The sequence below is a fragment of the Protopterus annectens genome, chromosome 5.part0 (assembly GCF_019279795.1).
Source record: "Protopterus annectens isolate FY-2018-M chromosome 5.part0, PAN1.0, whole genome shotgun sequence".
In the NCBI taxonomy this organism is placed as follows: domain Eukaryota; kingdom Metazoa; phylum Chordata; order Ceratodontiformes; family Protopteridae; genus Protopterus; species Protopterus annectens.
In genome coordinates, this window is record NC_056735.1 from 262,735,047 (window position 1) to 262,755,500 (window position 20,454).

Consider the following 20,454-nt stretch of genomic DNA (forward strand, 5'->3'; position numbering starts at 1 on the left):
GCAAGGTAACAACAGAGGCACAGACACAGCCACTGCCACTACATCAGCACAACCACAGTGACTTAATCCTAAATCCGCCTACCAGGGAACAAATAGCAGCTCCTCTAGGCGGAAAATTAACCTTATTTTCAAAGAACTGGCACTACATAACAAAAGACAAGTGGATTTTACAAACTATAGATCAAGGTTACCGGTTTCACTTCCACACTTTACCAGTCAAAAGAGGAATGCCAAATCTACCTCCAAATCAAAAAATAGAGGGTCTACGCCAGATAATGGAGTTAGCAAACATGAGAGCTGTGGAAAGAGTGCCAACAGCAGAACAAGGAAAGGGGTTCTATTCCAGACTTTTCCTAGTTCCAAGAAAGGAAAAAAATTGGAGACCAATTCTCGACCTGTCCACCTTAAATACATACATCATTGTCCCAAAATTCAAAATGCTGACCCTACAGCAACTTCTTCCCATGCTGGGCAAGGAGTCTTGGCTGGTAACTCTAGATCTCAAGGAGGCATACCTGCACGTCCCCATTCGACCAATCTGCAGAAGATACCTCAGATTTCTTGCAGGATCAGAGCACTATCAATTCTCAGCATTGCCCTTTGGCTTATCTACTGCGCCCAGAGTATTCACAAAATGCCTGGCATCAGTAATCGCCCATTGCAGACTTCAGGGAATTCAAATTTACCCATACCTGGACGACTGCCTGCTACAAGGGGACAACAAAAGCAAGCTGACAACAGATTTACAAAGGGTCATTTACTTGCTACAAGGACTGGGATACACAGTCAATTTACAAAAGTCAAGGCTGATACCATCCCAAACAAGGACATTCTTGGGCGGAATTGGACACAGTACAACAAATGGCATTCCTGACTACAGAAAAACAAAAAGAACTTCCTCTTTATTTCTTGGCACTAACAAAACTGAACAAGTTAACAGCAAGAAAAGTTCTGCAGGCCTTGGGCTTCATGGCATCATGCATAATCTTGGTCCCATTTGCCAGACTACATATGAGGAAAATACAGTGGTACCTAAAGAATTTATGGTCCCAGCACAGACACAGTCTAGAAACAGAAATTCCACTAATTCCATGCTTAAAACAGGAGTTCCTATGGTGGGCTCAGGCATGCCAGTCAAACCCTGGCCTACCCTTTCGCAGATGTCAACCAAGCCAGACCATCACAACAGACGCTTCAGATCTAGGATGGGGGGCACACATGCTGGACAAATGCGTGCAAGGATTGTGGACACAGGATCAACTTCATCTGCACATCAATCTAAAAGAAATGCTGGCAGTAAAACTGGCAATCCAAAAGTTCAAACCATTTCTCAAAGAGGGCCAGTTGATGATAAGGACAGACAACACCACAGTCATGTGGTACATCAACAAACAGGGAGGCACTCATCCATACCCCCTATGCAGAATGACCTTGGAGCTGTGGACCCTGGCACTCAGCTACAACATTCAGTTACAGGCAATATTTGTACCGGGAAAAGACAATACGCTAGCAGACATATTAAGCAGAACCACTTCGGATGCCCACGAATGGAAGCTGCACCCGGACATCTTCAAGATCATCTCAAAGAAATGGGGAATGCCACAGATAGACCTATTCGCATCACCTCTCAATCACCAGCTCAAAAAATTCTGCACAAGGACATTCCACCCACTAGCATGGAAGGTGGACTCACTCTCCTTCAACTGGAAAGGCCTAACAGCATATGCATTCCCACCTCTTCCTTTGATACACAAGGTACTACTAAAAATCAAGGAAGAACGTCCAAGGATAATCCTGATAGCTCCAAACTGGCCAAGACAACACTGGTACCCACTACTGAAGAGCATGTCTCGAACAATATGTGGCCAATACCCTGATGCCTTTGATGTTAACTCAGAACAACTACAGCATCATACATCCGAACCTAAAACGCTGCAACTGACTGCATGGAACATCACATAGCAGCAGCTAACCCAGAACTTTCCCAAAGAGTTAAAGACATTATTCTTGAAGCACGCAGACCTTCAACAAGAAGGAACTATGCTGGAAAATGGAAAAGGTTTGTCATTTGGAGTACGGAAAGAGGAAAAGATGTGTCAAACATAGATATACCTAACATTCTGGAGTATCTGGCCGAACTTCTTCATTCAGGCCTGTCCTACTCCTCCATCAAGATACATGCATCAGCTATTTCAGCAGAATACAGCTTTGATCCACCTCTTTTTTCGCACCCTTTGCTCAGGCAGTTCCTCAGAGGAATCAAGAATGTAAAACCTCCAAGGAAACCACCATTACCAGCTTGGGATTTAAACTTTGTGCTAGAAAAGCTGACACTATCACCCTTTGAACCAGCAGCAACAGCAGACCTACAGCACCTGTCATGGAAAACTGCTTTCCTACTGGCAATTACTTCAGCAAGGAGGGTTTCAGAACTACAGGCCTTAATGGCAGTGCAACCCTTCCTAATCTTCCACCAAGATAGAGTGTCCATGAGGACTAATCCTACATTTATGCCCAAGGTGGTATCCAGAGTGTCTTTAAACCAGGCAATCCACCTACCTACCTTCTTTCCCAACCCACAAAACAGAGGGGAAAGAATACTGCATACCTTGGATGTACATAGACAGCTACGCTACTACTTGGACAGAACAAAAATAGCAGAAAGACTGACCAACTTTTGTAGCCTATGCAACAGGAAGGGAAGGAAAAGCTATTTCCAAACAGACAATCTCCAAATGGATAGGAAATTGCATACGATTCTGTTACTCCTTCCATGGAAAACCAATTCCACAGAACATAAGACCTCATTCTACAAGGGCAACAGCCACTACCACAGCCTTCTTACGAGGAGTGGCAACCAAAGACATTATTGAGGCGGCTACTTGGACCTCCGTGCATACATTTGCCAAGCATTATAATTTGCCTCTATATTCCAGATCCCGAGCAGGGTTTGCCACTGCTGTACTGCAAGGGATCCTAAACACACCATAATCTACCTTTATCCTCCTCCCCTAGTTGGCTATGGTACTTTGTTATGACTGCAGATGCATCCATGAAGGACATAGTACAGTTTTGTACCTACCATAAATGTAGATGTCCGAACTGGATAGCATCTGCAGTCAGGATTACCCTCCCTCCTTCCCCTCTGTGGTACTCCTAGGGTGTTTACCCTCCTAATAGCTAGCTCTTGGGGGGGAGTCTTTTATGGTGTATTTGTTTGTATATATGTACATATATGCTTATTGTTGTGTTCACCTCTATCTATTTGGAAACATTGGCATCTATCCAAATTTTAGCCTGCAGGAGGGCTACTGGCATCTGGGGCAAGAAACACTGAGGAAAATGGCGTCGGCTGATGCTTTTATACCCGAAGGCCAACAGAGATGACGTCGGGTGGAGTGCGACATCAGCCGAAGCCGGACCCGGACTTTGGAATCCGGCCGACTGCAGGGCTGCCTGACGACAGGACAACCCACTTGTTATGACTGCAGATGCTATCCAGTTCGGACATCTACATTTATGGTAGGTACAAAACTGTACTTTATTGGTGAGCCTGTCGTGCAGATTGTTCTAATAAACTTGGTGGCTGAATTACGTTCTTGTTGGAATTATTGGTTTAACCTCCTTTTTGTCATATTTGGGTTATCCCTGCCAGGGTAGCCCTCGGCCGGCCCAAATACCAGAGACTTAGTATTTCTGCGTCATTTGCTGTCGCTTCAGGACTGACATCAGGTCATTAGTACTATAAAGTAAGGCAGCCGATGCCATTACATCAGTCTTTCTTGCCATGGAGCCCGAAGCAGAAGCAATTTGCACGAGTGCCATTCGGTCACTACCTGAGTTTTGTCTACCGAATTGAAGTTGAAGTCTTCTAAAGCTAAGTATACTGTTGGGTATCCTATTTTCTTGCACTAACCGATGTCAGAAAAAGTTAATAATTGTCTCGCATGTGGAAAGAAAATACCACACCGAGACCTCCATTCTTACTGCGTCACTTGTTTAGGCCCAGACCGCGACATCCCCATTGTCGCTCTGTGCTTTGTTCAACGCCAGAACTGTCTGTCATCAGACCCTATTTGTAGCCAGATATTTTCGCTTACAATCCTTGAATTCTGATATGGCTTCTGTAAGCCATCAGACAGCAGATCTTCCGAAAAAACGTAAATATAAAGACAGAGACAGACTGCACAGGTCCAAACCTACCGATGACGCTTTCGTTAAGCTAGTCGTCAATTCTCTGGTCCTTAGTGAGGCGCTTTCGCAGCCCCTGATGCCCGCTTCTGTGGATTTGCAGGCCGCTACCGAGACCCTTTCTGAGTCTGGTATAACCCAAAACTCTTCTTCGACTAAGGATCATGCGGTCATCTCTACCTTGGATGGGTCTGGAGCCGCTGAGCAGGCACCGGCTTCTGAGGAAGTCCTTCGCACTACCGATTCTTGACACAAACCGACGTCTTCTTTTGCGACTACTGTTCTTTCAAAAACGACTGAGTTTCTAAGGCCCAGGGTACGAACCACACCCAAGAAACCAATGCCCCACTCTCAGGCACCTACTTTCTTGCCTCAGTCTCAAATGCTTAAAATGGTGGAAGACCTTATCATGCTGATCAGGGGAAGCCAAGTTACCCCCTCCAAAAGGGAAAGAGATCTGTCCCCTGTAGTTTTGTCTGAATAAGAATCAGATGACTCTGATGCATCTGAATATGAAGACATGCAACTCCTCTCTACTTATGAGGATTCTGATGCAGAGGATTTCTTTCCTTCAGCCTCTCCCCCAGAGGATTTTTCCTTTGGGGAAACCCTGCAGACCTTAAGTCAGCATTTCCAATGGGAGAGTCAAGACAACCGTCAGTCTAAAAAGAGACTCAGGGAATTCCTAGATCTTCTACAGCACAGACCCTTGGCCATCCCCCCAGTCTTGGATGTTGTGGAGGATGTTTTCACGGAATCCAGCTTGACAACTGACGACCTCCCTCCTGCACCCAGAAAGCCAGACAGGTACTATAGAGTCCCTGACTCACACAAATTTCTTTTTAAAAACCCTACTGCTGACCCTGAGGTAATTTCTCAAGGGCCTAAAGGGATTAAAGTAGACATGTCCAGCCTGCGGCCCTCAGACCTCTTCCATGCGGCCCCCGACCTCTAACTGCAACATCAGTATACGCATGCTCCAAAACAGTTTTTGTTTTGTGTTTTTCACGGCCGTGACCTATAACTCTGTCTGTGTGTGCATGCACCAAAGCACCATTCCAGTTTTGATTTTTTTGCACCAAAGAAGGATCTGTGTGCTCCCGCCGTTATTTTGTGGCAAAGAATCAGTGTGTGTGTGTTCTCGTTGAAGAGAGACTCGTGTATGGATTTGCCATCATTGCCTTTGAAAAGGACAGCACTTACCTGTGTTAATAGGCAAGTATGGAGTGAGTGAATGAGTGAGTACATGAGTGAGTACATGCATGAAAGCAGAATGTTTGTGTATGTGAAAGTAGAAGAGTGTGTGTGTGTGTGTGTGTGTGTGTGTGTGTGTGTGTGTGTGTGTGTGTGTGTGTGTGTGTGTGTGTGTGTGTGTCTGTGTGTGTGTGTGTGTGTGTGCATGACAGAGAGACAAAGAGAGACACATGCACAAAGAGGCTAATGATGATCAATTTACCTAATGAACACACATAAGTTAGCTCACAAAAATATCGTACATTAAAAGTACACTTTCATTAAATTGTGGCTTTCCTGACAGAGAGTGTTGTATTGAATCATACTTCTCAACTGTATGAATTTTCACTTCGTCTTTCAATTTGTGTCTTTTGCCTAGGAAATAAAATTAGTCATCCAAGGTAATGCAGTTCCAGGGAGTAAGAATGAGACAGTAGCTTAGGGTTAATGGGTCAGTAGTGGATTGACTTTGTGGGATTGTAGCATATAAAGTTGAACTGTTTTTTTCTGACAAACAAAAAAAGCACCCAGTACTGTTTTATCATTTTTGGGTTCTAAGCAGTGGGAGATTGGACAACAATAAGTATAGCTTTGGTGGATCATCAATACTGGCAAATCAGGTGGGCACAATGTCATTTTTTAAATGTTGTGGGTTTTAGTGTGTATGTGTGTGTTGGGAGGGCTGCAGCAGTAGATGGATGTAATGGGATCCTATCTCGCCTACATTCATGACAGATGGGTTCGGAGCCGATCCATCGGCTCCGACTCGGCAACTAATACACTAGCACGAAGTCTCTCATTGGCTGGGCTACTCCCTATCCCAGGATGCACTACACCTGCTTCCCCAGATCTCGTTTGCCGCTTTACAAGCTGGACGTGGTCTCGACTTGGCTGGAGCTAAGTGGTTCTTTTACCTTTATTGGTCTTTGACCTTGGGGTTTTTTGTCATATATTAACCAAACAGCTGTTTTAACAGCTATTCCTTATCATTCTCTACTATTTGCTACTTTTGAGTGCTTGAGTGTCTTCTGGTACTTATTTTTTCAGTCGGGCAAGGCCCGTTTAAGTTAGAGGGCCTTTGCCCTACCGTTGTGTGCTATTTAGCCTTTATTTCCTTTTGTGGTTAATTGTTTTCGGGCCAAGCCCGTTTAAATTAGAGGGCTTTGGGCCGTTGGATTGGTTTTGTCTGTTTGTTTCTGAGGTAAACTTTTTTTCTTAAGTACTCGCGCCAGTGTGTCTCGCGCTTGTCAGTTGGCGCAATTCTGTTATAGTGCTTACTTATTGTGGTAAAGTCATACTTGTTGAAGGGCCTGTACTATGTCTAAGGAACACAAGTCAGGTTTTAAAAAATGCACTCGGTGCAGTTATAAAATGTCCATCACAGACAGTCATTCAGTCTGCGTTTATTGTTTGGGGCCGAAACATCTGCAAGAGACTTGTAGCGTATGTCATGCTTTTTCTGCTAGAGTTCTTCAAGAACGCAAGAATAAGTTGATACTGAAAGGGCTTATAAAACCTTAGTTTGAGGAAGCCTTAAATCCTCCTGTTGCTTCCAAAAAGAAAAGATCGTCTGCACCGACAAGTCCGTCGGAGCCGACTTCTAAAAAGACTAAATTGACCTCTTCTTCCTCGGCTCCACTGACTTCGGGGCCGAGGGCAAGGTCTGCCTCGGTACCTCCTACTTCGGCTCCATTGCTTTCGGAGCCGCAAGTTGGAGTATCGAGAGGTGAATCACCTCCATCGGTTCCAATGGCTTCGGAGCCGGTGGAAGTGTGCAGCTCAGACTCTTCCCACTCGGCTCCGAAGAAGGCTCCTTCGGTGCCGATGGTGGTCCATGCTGTAGTGGAGTCGGCGCCGACAGTATTGGAGCCGTTTCGGAGCCGGTCCCCTTCTCTCTCTGAGCCGAGAGGAAAGTCTTCTCGAGTGTCTACCTCCTCTAAATCCTCGAGACTATCAGATTCGGACCTGGATAGGGTTTTACAGAGGCTATTCCAATCTCCAGTGTTTACTAAAATGGTCTCGGCTCCAGCACAGTTTGCTTCGGAGCCGATCCCCCCTCCAACACATTTAATTCCTCCTCCAACCTCGTCGGAGCCGTTGGAGCCGGTGGTGGTGGAGCAATGTGGAGCCATACGGTCGGAGCAGAGACCCCTTACAGGCCTCTCGGCTCCGACTGTGCTTCCTACCCTGTCCTCCGGTTCAGGGTTTGGTACTGCGACCTCTTCAGCCGGGCCCGAGGGGAATACTCTGGGATTGGGTGCTTCGGTGCCTAGTCTTCCTCTCGGAGCATCGGCTGCTGGAATTCCCAGTGCCATCGTGGCCTCTAGACCAGTGACCTCCTTGGATTCTGGAGGTCCGGCCTTTGAGGCCATGAGGAGCGCTGGCCATGCCCTTGCCGCTCAACAAGATTCTACCTCACCGTCCCTAGATTTGGAGACTGGTGCCTCTGTTGTGTTGCAGCCCGCAGCGGGCCCCAGGGCCTGAGGATACCCCATCGGGGTTCCTTCTTCCGGTGGTCCGTCCGAAACGGCCGGACGAACCCCACGGAAGAAATTGTGTAAGAGGAAACGTAGACTCCCAAGATGAGTCTATTACATCGGATACTGACCTCGATGACGCAGAAGGGTCCCCAAATCATCTTTGGATGATATCTCCTTCTCAGATATCTTGGAGATTCTGAGACAGAGAGGTGACTGGCAAGCCAAAACCCCTTCAGCTGAGGAGTCAGTCTTCCTCAAGGCCTTTGGGGCCCAGCCTTCCGCCTCCTGGGTGTCTCCGCCCTTGATGAACTCCTTGATTTGGTTTCTCAAGGGTGGGAACACCCTGATTCTGTGGAACCGGTGCCTGCGAGGCCCAATAAATTTTGTCAGCCCCCCAGAAGGAGTTTCTCACAAAGGGTGTGCGGTAGATGCTTTGGTGGTGGCTTCTGCCACAAAGGAGGACGTGGCAGGGGCTTCGGCGTCTATTCATCCTCCTAATAAGGATTCTAGGGGTATGGATAGGTGCGGAAGCGTACCCTGTCCTCAGCGGCCTTTTCCTTACGGTCGCTGAACTACTTATGTCATTTTACGAGGCTCCAAAGGGATCTTCTCAAAGAGCTAAATGACTCTCTTCTTGGTAATCTACCTGAGGCGCTGGCTCCGACTGTTGGCGCACAGATGACTACCCTCTTTTCTATTGTTAATTCGTCCATGAGGCTCATCTCATATGCGGCCGAAGGGGCGAGTAGAGCAGCGGGAACAGGCGTTGCCCTCAGGAGACAAGCCTGGTTACGCTTGTGTTCGTTCACGGAGGCTTTCAAGTCTTCCTTCACGACCCCTTTGATGGGTCATCCTTGTTTGGACCCAAGGTGAAGGACACACTAACTAGGTGCGAGCAGGAGGGAAAGACTTTGACTGCCATTGGGGCCCGATTTTCCGCTCCTTCTAGGCCTTACCCCAAGGCTGGGAGAGGAGGGAAAATGTGGTTTAAAAAGTCTCAGAAGTCTTTCCCTACTCCACCTGGTGATTCCCCCTCCAGAGGCAGGGGGGGGGGGATTTTGGAAGACGCCGCCCCAGAGGTGGCAGAGGCCCCCGTAACTCTGGAGACCGCGATTCCTTTCGTGGTTCTTCATACAACCAGCGTTCCTGAGTTGTTGCCCGACTGTGCATCTCCGGAGCCAGTCGGGGTCGCTGGCGCACCCTCAAGCTTGGGAATCCATAACAAGCGATCAGTGGGTGCTTCGCATCATTACCGGAGGATATATCATCCCTTTCAACAAACCCCCCCTTTCTTTAAGGGAAATCCTGGACGTACCACCCAGTCAGCGGGATCAGGCAGCATTAGAGGTTTCAAAGCTGCTAGAAAAAAGAGCCATCCAGCCTGTCCCCATCGACCAGATCGGATCAGGAACTTACTCAAAATTATTTTTGGTACCAAAAAAGACAGGGGACTTCAGGCCCATTTTGGACCTCAGTTCATTGAATCGTTTCGTATAGAAGTCCAAATTCCGAATGGTCACTCTTCAATCTATTCTTCCTTTGCTGGAAAAAGATGCATGGATGTGCTCCATAGATCTCCAGGACGCTTACTATCACATTCCCATAGCTCAAGAGTCCAGGAGACATTTACGCTTCCGCCTCGGAGTCAGTCATTTTCAATTCCGAGCACTGCCCTTTGGTCTCACCACAGCCCCCAGGGTGTTCACCAAGTGTCTGGCAGTGGTAACTGCTCACCTGAGAAGTCTGGGATTCCAGGTGTTTCCTTATCTAGACGACTGGCTCCTTACTGCCACCTCCGAGCATCTACTACTCCAAGCTCAGAGCCACGTTCACCTTGGGCGTTTCTTGGGGATCACGTTCAATTTGCAAAAATCTGTACTACAGCCATCTCAGCGTATTACTTTCATAGGCAGACTTAGACACAAAAGAATGCGCGCCTATTTACCGGCAGCAAGAATTCAGGTGTTACAGGATCAAGTCAAATCCTGTCTCCCCCTACAAAGAGCTCCGGCCCATCGGATCCTACAACTGTTGGGCTCGATGGCGTCGACCATACTTCTGGTTCCCTTGGCCAGGCTTCATATGCGAATTTTACAATGGCTACTGTCGGTTCAATGGTCTTATCAGGAACTTCCCTTGAACCACTTAATCATAATCACGGAAAGTTGCCGTCGAGATCTGCATTGGTGGCTTCTCCAATCAAATCTCGACCAGGGGCGACCCTTTATACCACAACGTCCCGTTGCCACTGTGACTACGGACGCCTCCCAGGTAGGGTGGGGGGGTCATTACCTGGACAGGTTGGTCCAAGGCACATGGCAGATCCAGGAAACGCATTTGCATATCAATGTCCTGGAGATGAGAGCGGTACTATTGGTACTCCAAGCTCTCCATCACGCTCTCCCACAGGGCCTGATTGCTATCCTATCCGACAACATGTCGGTGGTATGGTACATAAACAAGCAAGGTGGAACCAGGTCTTACCCACTTTGCAGAGAAGCCATGAGACTTTGGCACTGGGCGGTAGCTACCAACCGCTTTCTGATGGCAACGCACATACCGGGGAATTCCAATGTGATTGCGGACAGATTAAGCAGGACCATTCTTTTACCCCACGAATGGTCCCTCAACCAGGGTATAGCTGCGAAAATTTTCCACAGATGGGGTCATCCTTGCTGCGACCTGTTTGCCAGCCCTCACAATGTGAAATGCAGAGAGTTCTTCACACTGTTCCCTTCTCAGGGACAGACTCCCAGGGACGCTCTGACTCACATTTGGCCCCCCGGTCTTCTCTACGCCTTCCTCCGTTCCCCTTACCGAGGGTGATACAGAAGGCCATTTACATGGAGAGCGAGATGATTTTGATTGCCCCGCACTGGCCTCGTCAAGTTTGGTTTCCTTTCCTACAGAGGCATGCGATAGATGGTCCATGGTTTCTGGATCCGGTGCCAGACCTGTTGACTCATCAGTCAGGACGGCTTCATCCGTCTCTCAGGTCCCTGAAGTTGGCAGCATGGTTACTCCACTTCCATCATTAGTCCGAGACACTGCTCTTTCTCCGGACGTGGTCCACATACTGTCTTCTTCTCATAAACCTTCCACCATCAAACTTTATTCCAGTAAATGGAAAAGGTTTGCTTTCTGGGCTCAAGAACGGGGTATAGATCCTCTCACTGCACCAGTTTCGGAGGTTCTGAATTTTCTGGCCTCCCTTTTTCAGTCGGGCTCTTCAGTTTCTACCATTAAGGTTCAGCTAGCAGCCATTTCTAATTTTCATGCTTCATTTGAACCTTCATTGATGTCTCACAAACTTTGTAAGGCTTTCCTTAAAGGGGCTTGGCTCCTGAGGCCTCCTTTATCTCATCCTGTCCCCCCGTGGGATTTGAATATGGTTCTTGCTGCCCTAACTGCCCGTCCTTTCGAACCAGCTGCTACCTGTGATCTAAAATTTCTGTCTTGGAAAACGGCCTTTTTAGTAGCCGTAACGTCTGCCAGGCGAGTTTCAGAACTTCAAGCTCTTTGTTCTGATCCTCCCTATTTGATTTTTCACAAGCATAGAGTTTCATTGAAATTAAACCCTGCTTTTATACCAAAAGTGGCCTCCTCTTTCTGTATACAACAATCTATAGAACTCCCTGTCTTTTTCCCAGAATTCTCTAATAACGCAGAATATACTTTGCATCAATTGGACGTACATAGACAACTGGGTTTTTATTTGAGTAGAACTGCTCAAACGCGGAAATCTAATCAATTGTTTGTTTCCTTTGCAGCGAACAAATTGGGTCAACCAGTAACAAAAACCTCCATATCTAAATGGATTAAAGATTGTATCATGTTTATTTATTCACAAGCTAACAAAGACCTCCCCTTTCCAGTCAAGGCTCATTCTACCAGAGCAATGGCTACTTCCGTAGTTTTTCACTCCAAGTTATCAATAGATGATATTTGTGCTGCAGCAACCTGGACTTCTCCGCACACTTTCATTTCTCATTACAAATTGGATGTGGTTTCTCGAGGCAGAGCTTCCTTTGGTTCCACAGTTCTCAGGAGTGTTTTCCAATGAGCCACCCGGGATGTAGGTGCTAGGGACGCTGTCCCATCTGTCATGAATGTAGGCGAGATAGGATCCCATTACATCTTTTAGTTATGTACTTACCATAACTTCGGATGTATGGGATCCATCTCGCCTACATTCATTAGTACCCACCCTCCTTCCCCCTTCCATTTGGATTTAGAGGAACTGTAGTCCCTCTTTTCTTGACGTTCTTTCTTGAAGAACTTTAGTTGGTTATTGTGACTACTAGTTTTTCTGTGTTTGCATGGGTGTATGAAAGTGAACAAACAAGATCTGGGGAAGCAGGTGTAGTGCATCCTGGGATAGGGAGTAGCCCAGCCAATGAGAGACTTCGTGCTAGTGTATTAGTTGCCGAGTCGGAGCCAATGGATCGGCTCCGAACCCATCTGTCATGAATGTAGGCGAGATGGATCCCATACATCCGAAGTTATGGTAAGTACATAACTAAAAGATCACAGTGTCTTCTAAGATCTGATCTTTCTGTGAGGAGGTCCTCCACTCTGAACAATCAGCTGGTAAGATTCTGGCCCAGCACTCCACGCAAGAAGTCCTGAAAGACAGAATCTGAGCTGCTTGTCCCTATCATTGGACAGGAATGTGTTTCTGTATGCTTTTCCATCCTGTCCACTGATATCTGGGGTAGTTCTTAAGATTCAGAAGGAATCCCACAAGGTCACTGTAGTGTCTTCCTTCTTGCTCAGGCAGCAGTTGATTTTCTTCGTGTTTCACTGTTGCAGTCATCACACCTGGGTTATCTGCCTGCAGGTCGCCCTCAGTCTGCCCGAATACCAGAGTCTTGGGATTTCTGAGTCGGATGCTGTTGCCACTTCCATGATGTGAGGTTGTCAGAGGTATAAAACATGCAGCTGATGCTATTACATCAGCTTTTTCTTGCCGTGTGGGAGCCTGAAGCAGAAGCAGTTCGCAAGTGCCGGTCAGCCGCTACCTGAAATTTTCGTTTTTCGAGTTTCAAACTTGAAGTCTTCTAAAGCTAAGTAGCCCATTGGGGATACTTTTTTCCTGCTCTAACTGATGTCAGAAAAAGTTAACAGTTGTCTTGCCTGTGGAAAGCAAATATCTCACAGAGATTTTCATTCTTACTGCGTCACCTGTTTAGGCCCAGACCACGACGTTCTTCTCTGTCAGTTTTGTGCCTTGTTCAACACCCGGCTATTTTTGTCACTAAATTCTTTCGCTCTTGTTCTCCATATTTTGAAATGGCTTCAGTAAGCCAGCCGACTACCGATCTTCTGAAAAAATGTAAGGATAAAGACAGAGACAGACCGCATAGGTCCAAAACTGCCGATGATGCTTCCATTAAGCTAGTCGCCAGTCCGCCGGTACTCAGTGAGGCACTTTTGCAGCCTCTGGTACTCACTTCTGCAGATTCGCAGGCCTCTACTGAGACCCATTCGGAGTCCGGTATGCCGCAAGATGCTTCTTCGACTCTGGAACTTGTGGATGTCTCTACCTTGGATGGGTCAAGAGCCACAGGCACCGACTTCTGAGGGTGTATTCAGGCATTCTGATGTTCGTATTAAATCGACTACTTCGTTTTTGACTAAAACTACCAAATTTCTCAGGCCCAGAATTCACACTACACCTAGGAGAGCAACGACCAAAGCGCATTCTCAAGCTCCCATGCCTCAGAAACAAATGCTTAGAATGGCTGAATACCTTATTACTTTAATTAGGGGAAGCCAGCCTTCCCCCTCTAAAAGACAAAGAATTGATTTTCCTTCTGATTCTACGACCATGAGACCGATGACTCTGACCCCTCTGATTACCAGGACATACCCTTATCCACCTATGAGGATTCAGATGCAGAAGATTCCATTCCCTCTGCCTCCCCTCCAGAGGACTTTTCTTTCAATGAAACCTTACATACCCTAAGAGAGCATTTCCGCTGGGAATGCCAGGACTACCCTCAGTCAAAAAAGAGACTCAGGGAATTTTAGACTTGCTTCAGCACAGGCCTCTAGCTATACCCCCTGTCCTGGATATTGTAGATGATGTCTTCATGGAATCAAGTCTTATCCCTGATACTTTACCTCCAGCTCCTAGAAAGCCTGACAGGTACTACAGAGTATCAGACTCACAAATTTCTCTTTAAAAATCCTATTGCGGATCCAGAGACCATTTCCCAGGGATCTAAAGGTATTAAGGCTACTACTTCGGGTAGGGATTCTAGGGCTTTAGACAGATGGGGTAAGAAGGTATATACCTCGGCAACTCTTGCCATCGGGGCTTTAAATTGCCAGTTTCACATGTTGAAGTACCAGCAGCATATTATGGAACTAATTAAACAAAAAATGTTGTTGATTCCTGATTGTGCAGAAAATAAAGATTTACAAGAGTTAATGCATTCTCCTAACCAAGTTGGTAAACATACCTTGCAGTGTGGTTTTGATGCCTTAGAAGCATTTTGCTGGGCTGCTGTCACTGGGTCTGTTCTAAGAAAGCATGCTTGGCTGAAGGAACAAATCTTGCCAGACCATGTCAAAGCAAAATTACTGGAAGCTCCATTAAATCAAGAATGTTTGTTTGGCACAAAAGCAGAAGAAGTTCTTAAAAAGACGGAGGAAAAAGCTAAATCTATGCAAACTGTTAAAGATTTCTTACAGGTACAGCCACCCAGATTCATAAGGCATTGGCCTTCGAAGAACTGGTCCTTTCCAGTCCCTCCCAGGCCTTCTCAGTCCAAACCCAGGGGCAATAGACCACAAAGATTACAGTCTCAGGGTACGCACAGATCTAAACAATGGAGTGCTCCCACCTCAGAAACAGAGAGTGGTAAGCCGCCCTCTTATGGAAAAAGTTCACAATGACTTCTCCTGCATCCTTCCCAGCCATGCCCAAGTACTTGCACCCCTAGGAGGAAAACTCGCCCTGCATGCAAAAAACTGGGAATACATTATCCAGGCCCATTGGGTCTTAAACATTGTATCCCAGGGATACAGATTCTACTTTCATTCAATGCCAATTCCAAGCGAATTGCCAGACCTTCCCCCATACCAGTGGGGAAAGGTCTGGCAATTCGCTTGGGGTTGCCAGACCTTCCCCCAAATCAGCGGGCAGAGGCCCAAAAGCAAGTACTTTTTCAACCTGTTCCAACAGAGCAAAGGGGACAGGGTTTATACTCCAGGCTGTTTCTGATGCCCAGAAAAGAAAACTCTTGGCGCCCTATCCTGGATCTGTCAATTCTCAACACCGTCCTGGTGGTACCAAAGTTCAAAATGCTTACACTCCAACAGCTGATGCCTATGCTAGCCAAGGACTCCTGGCTGGTCACCCTAGAATTAAAAGAAGCTTATCTGCACATCCCCATAAGGTAATCTTTCAGGAAATATCTACGTTTCAGGGCAGGCTGTATGCACTATCAGTTCTCTGCATTTCCCTTTGGCTTATCTACTGCACCCAGGATATTCACACATTGCCTGGCTCCAGCCATTGCATACTGCAGGCAGAGAAACATTCAAATTTACCCATACTTGGATGATTGCCTGATTCAGGTGGACAGTAGGGAATTGCTACTTCAGTACCTGACATTTGTAAAGAGACTCCTAGCTTCTCTGGGGTATACCATCAAGGAAAATAAATCACATCTGGTACCCAGCCAAGAAACTGTATTCCTGGGAGCAAGCTTGAACACAACTTCCCAGGTGGCATACTTCACTCCAGAGAAGCAGGTTTATTTGACAAATTACTTCAAGCTACTGGCCACCCAAACCCAGCTATCTGCAAGAAAAATACTGCAAGCCCTAGGGTTCATGGCCTCATGCATTCTCCTAATTCCATATGCAAGACTGCATATGACGAAACTTCAATGGTACTTAAAACGTCTCTGGTGTCAACATTCTCAGGACCTGGAAATAGTGATTCCGAACATTCCTTGCCTAAGGACAGAATTCCTTTGGTGGGAAGAGGCCTGCAACCACAACAAGGGACTCCCTTTCACTCAACCCCACCGCCGCCCAAACCCTGACAACAGACGCATCAGACTATGCATGGGGGGCTCATATGGCAGGTAAATGCATTCAAGGCAAATGGAGCCCAGGACAAATACACCTGCATATCAAACACAAAGAAATGTTAGCTGTACAGAATGCTCTGACAGCTTTCAAATATCTTATCCTTCCAGGACAACTCTTGATAAAGACAGACCAACACCACAGTCATGTGGTACATAAACAAGCAGGGGGGAACTCATTCCTACCCACTCTGCAGGTTAGCCATGGCTCTGTGGAACACAGCCTTGAGCAACCAAGTGCACCTGCAAGCTAAATTTCTGTCAAGCAAACAAAATTCACTGGCAGATGACTTAATCAGAAATCTAATGGACCCACACGAGTGGAAACTGGAACCCAATTCATTCAAGCGTCTACTCCACAGGTGGAGGACACCCCCCAGAACCATCAATTGAGCAAATTGTGCACCAGAACTCCCCACAGCCAAGCATGGAAAGTGGATGCCCTATCCTTTACATGGGAAAACCTCTCAATCTGTGCCTTTCCCCCTCTGCTCCTCCTCTCAAAAGTACTACTCAAGATTAAACAGGACAGGCCAAAGACAATCCTTATTGCACCAGACTGGCCATTCCAGCACTGGTACCCACTTTTACATAGTCTGACAACAGTGCCACTCTGGCACCTGCATCAGACCCCTCTCTGCTGTCCCAGCAGGAGGGCCAGATTTTGCATCCTCAGCTGCAAACCCTGAACCTAGTAGCCTGGCTTATTCCCTGAGTACATCACCAGCAACCCTCAGCAAATAGGTGCTGGATGTCATCCTTGAGTACTGGGAAATCCTATTCAGAAAAGTAGAAAAGATACTGTTCTTGGAGCCAGTCTCCGGGAAAGGACACAGCTGTGCCCATTTTACCTCAAATCCTAGATTATCTAGAAGAACTGCTCCACAAAGACCTATCCTTCTCATCCATTAATATTCATGCCTCTGCCATCTCAGCTCATTACAATACAGAGCCACCCGTCTTGTCTCACCCTCTGGTCAAACAGTTCTTGAGGGGAGCTAACAATTTAAGACCCTCAAGGAGAGCTCACACTCCTGCCTGGAACCTTAACTTTGTACTAGAGAAGTTCACACTTCCCCCTTTTGAGCCTGCTGCTACAGCAGAGTTAAAATTCTTCTCTTGGAAAACAGCCTTACTTCTAGCCATCACTTCAGCAAGAAGAGTGTCTGAGTTACAGGCCCTTGTGGCTGTGGAAACCTTCATTGTCTTCCATGCGGACAGGGTTTCTTCAGGACTAACCCATCATTTATGCCCAAGGTGGTATCCAGTGTGGCTTTAAAGCAATCCATCCATTTACCAACATTTTTTCCTAATCCTTAGAGTAAAGGGGAAAGGATCCTGCACTCGTTGGACGTGTGCAGACAGCTTAGGTTCTGCCTTGACAGGACTAAACCGTTCAAAAAATCTGACCAGTTGCTAGTCAGCTTTGCTACAGGGGCAGAGGGCAATGCCATTTCAAAGCAAACCATCTCCAAATGGATAGCACACTGCATCCATTTCTGCTACAAGCACTATGGAAAACCAACCCCTCACTGGGTCAGAACTCATTCCACTAGGGCTACAAATCTACAGCATTTCTCAGGGGAGTCCCTACCCAGGGACATTCTGTAAGCTGCAACCTGGAGTTCTGTACACACCTTCACCAAGCATTACCACTTAACTATCTTTTCCAAATCCAGGGCTGGATTTGCTACAGCAGTCTTGCAAGGCCTACTACCCAGCCCTAACACTTTTTGACTGCCTTCACCCTTCCTCAGATTTGGGAATCAACCCAAGTGTGATGACTGGAACAGTGAAACACGAAGAACATAGTACAGATGTTCTATGTGTTTCACTGTTGCAGTCATTACATTTGGGTAATCTGCTGGCAGGTTGCCCCTAGTCGGCCTGAATTCCAAAGTCTTGGGTCCTGCGTCGGTTGCTGTCTCCTCTTCCATGACGTCAGGTCGTCAGGGGTATAAAACAGGCAGCCGACGCCATTTTCTTTCGTCTTTCTTGCCGTGTGGTGCCCGAAGCAGAAGCAGTTCGCAAGTGCCGGTCAGCCAACTCCTGAAATTTTCAAATTTGAGTTTCAGAACCGAAGTCTTCACTAAAGCTAAGTACCCTGTTGGGGAAACTTTTTCTTGCTCCATACCGATGTCAGTAAAAGTTAATAATTGCATTACTTGTGGGAAGCAAATACCTCATAAGGATTTCTATTTATACTGTATTCCTTGCCTAGGCCCTGATCATAACGTGCCTAGCTGTCGGTTTTGTGCTAGATTTAACCAACTCACTATTAAGCATCGGTATGTCTTTGCTTCAGAATATTTTGGAAACAGATTTAACTATCCTGAAATGTCGTCGGATAGCAATCCGACTACTGGAGTTCACAAAAAACACAAAGAAAAGGGCACAGACAGACAGTCGAGATCCAAAACAGACGACGAAGCTTCTCCTAAGCCAGTCGCCGGTTCGCCGGTATTCAGGCACTTTGGCAGCCCCTGATACCCGTTGCATTCGAGTCGCAGGCCTCTACCGAGACCCAAGTGGAGTCTGGCATGCCGCGAGGTTCTCAAAGTATTGTACCCGTGGATGTCTCTCCCTGGGATGGGTCCGGAGCCGCTGAGCAGGCACCGGCTTCTGAGGGTGTATTCAGGCCACAGCATTTTTATATAAAACCAACACCAGCTTCAAAATCAAAGACAAAAGCAACTTCAAAAGCTAAAAAAACAATGCATGAGCCACGTGCACAGGCCACTATGCCTAAAAAACAGATGATCAAAATGGCTGAAGACCTAATTACCTTGATCAGGGGTTCCCAACCCCCTCCTGATAAGAGGCCTAGGCAAGACACTGATTATGAATCTTCAGATCAGGTTTCTATTTCTTCTGGTTCCTCTTCTGATCAGGAATTATTTATACCTCCCTATGAGGATTCTGATGTAGAGGAATCTATCCCATCTGCATCACCTCCTCTGAGGATTATTCATTTTGAGGGAGCATTTTCACTGGGAGAGTCAAGATATCTCAGAATCAAAAAAGAGGCTCAGGGATTTCCTTCTTCTCCCTCAGCACAGGAATTTAGCCATACCTCCTGTTTTAGACATTGTGGATATTGTGTTTTCGGAGTCAAGCTTGACTCCTTACCTCCGGCTCCCAGCAAGCCTGATAGATATTACAGGGTCCCTGACTCACACAAATTTTTATTTAGAAACCCTGCTGCTGACCCTGAAACTATTTCACAGGGTCCAAAGGGAGTTAAGGCCTCAACAGCAAAAAATCCTACCCCCTCTGACAGAGATTCAAGGGCACTGGATAGATGGGGAAAGAAAGTTTATACATCTGCAATCTTGGAAATTAGGGCCTTAAACTGCCAGTTTCATATGCTCATGTATCAACAAAATGTTATGGGATTGCTGAAACAGAAAATGATGTTGATTTCTGAATGTGCAGAAAATAAAGAATTGCAGGAATTATTGCATGCAACTGAACAAGTTGGAAAGCATACTTTGCAATGTGGTTTTGATTCCTTAGAGGCCTCTTGCAGGGCCGCAGTTACTGGATCTGTGATTAGGAGGCATGCCTGGCTAAAAGAGCAAAATTTGCCTGATCATGTTAAAGCTAAATTACTGGATGCACCTTTACAGCATGATACTCTGTTTGGTATTAAGGCAGAAGAGGTTTTAAAGAAAATGGAAGACAAAGCTAAGTCTATGCAAACTGTAAAAGACTTCTTACAAGTGCAGCCACCAAGATTCAGTAGACACTGGCCTACAAAAAATTGGTCTTTTCCTGTGTCCGACAGAGCTCAAAGGGGTAAATCCAGACGCCCTAAAAGTTCTAGATACCAGCCACAAGATTCATACAGGTCAAAGCAGTGTAGTGCTTCTACCTCCAAATGTGGAGGAGATAAAGCGCAACCCTACAGAAAACAGTCCCAGTGACTTCCCTCTGCCATCACCAAGCACTTAACTTTTGGCAGCACCCTTAGGGGGAAAATTAGCACCTTTTGCTCAAAATTCGCAGTTAATAACCCTGGACAAGTGGGTGCTAAACATAATATCACAGGGATACAGATTACATTTCCATACTCTGCCAATGGCAAACGATTGGCCGGATCTGCCAAAAAATCAATAGGCAGAGGCACAGAAACAGGTTATGTCCCTCATGGATATGGGGGCTATTCAGCCAGTACCAGAACAGGAAAAAGGACAAGGTTTTTACTCAAGACTGTTCTTGGTACCCAGAAAGGACAAGGCCTGGAGGCGAATACTGGATTTATCAATTTTGAACACATTCCTGGACATTCCAAAATTCAAAATGCTAACTTTGCAGTAGCTTCTGCCCATGCTGGGCAAGAATGCTTGGCTGGTGACATTAGACCTAAAAGAGGCATACCTGCATGTCCCAATAAGGGAATCGTGCAGAAGATTCCTCCGTTTCAAGGCTGGCTTAATGCATAA

The 20,454-nt window shown here is 46.5% G+C and overlaps 1 protein-coding gene across 2 annotated transcripts in view; it reads left to right on the top strand.

Annotated features, from left to right (window-relative positions):
• Window positions 1-20,454, top strand: part of PKNOX1 (PBX/knotted 1 homeobox 1) — a 1,629,974-nt gene that overhangs the window by 1,461,810 nt on the left and 147,710 nt on the right. The window lies entirely within an intron of this gene.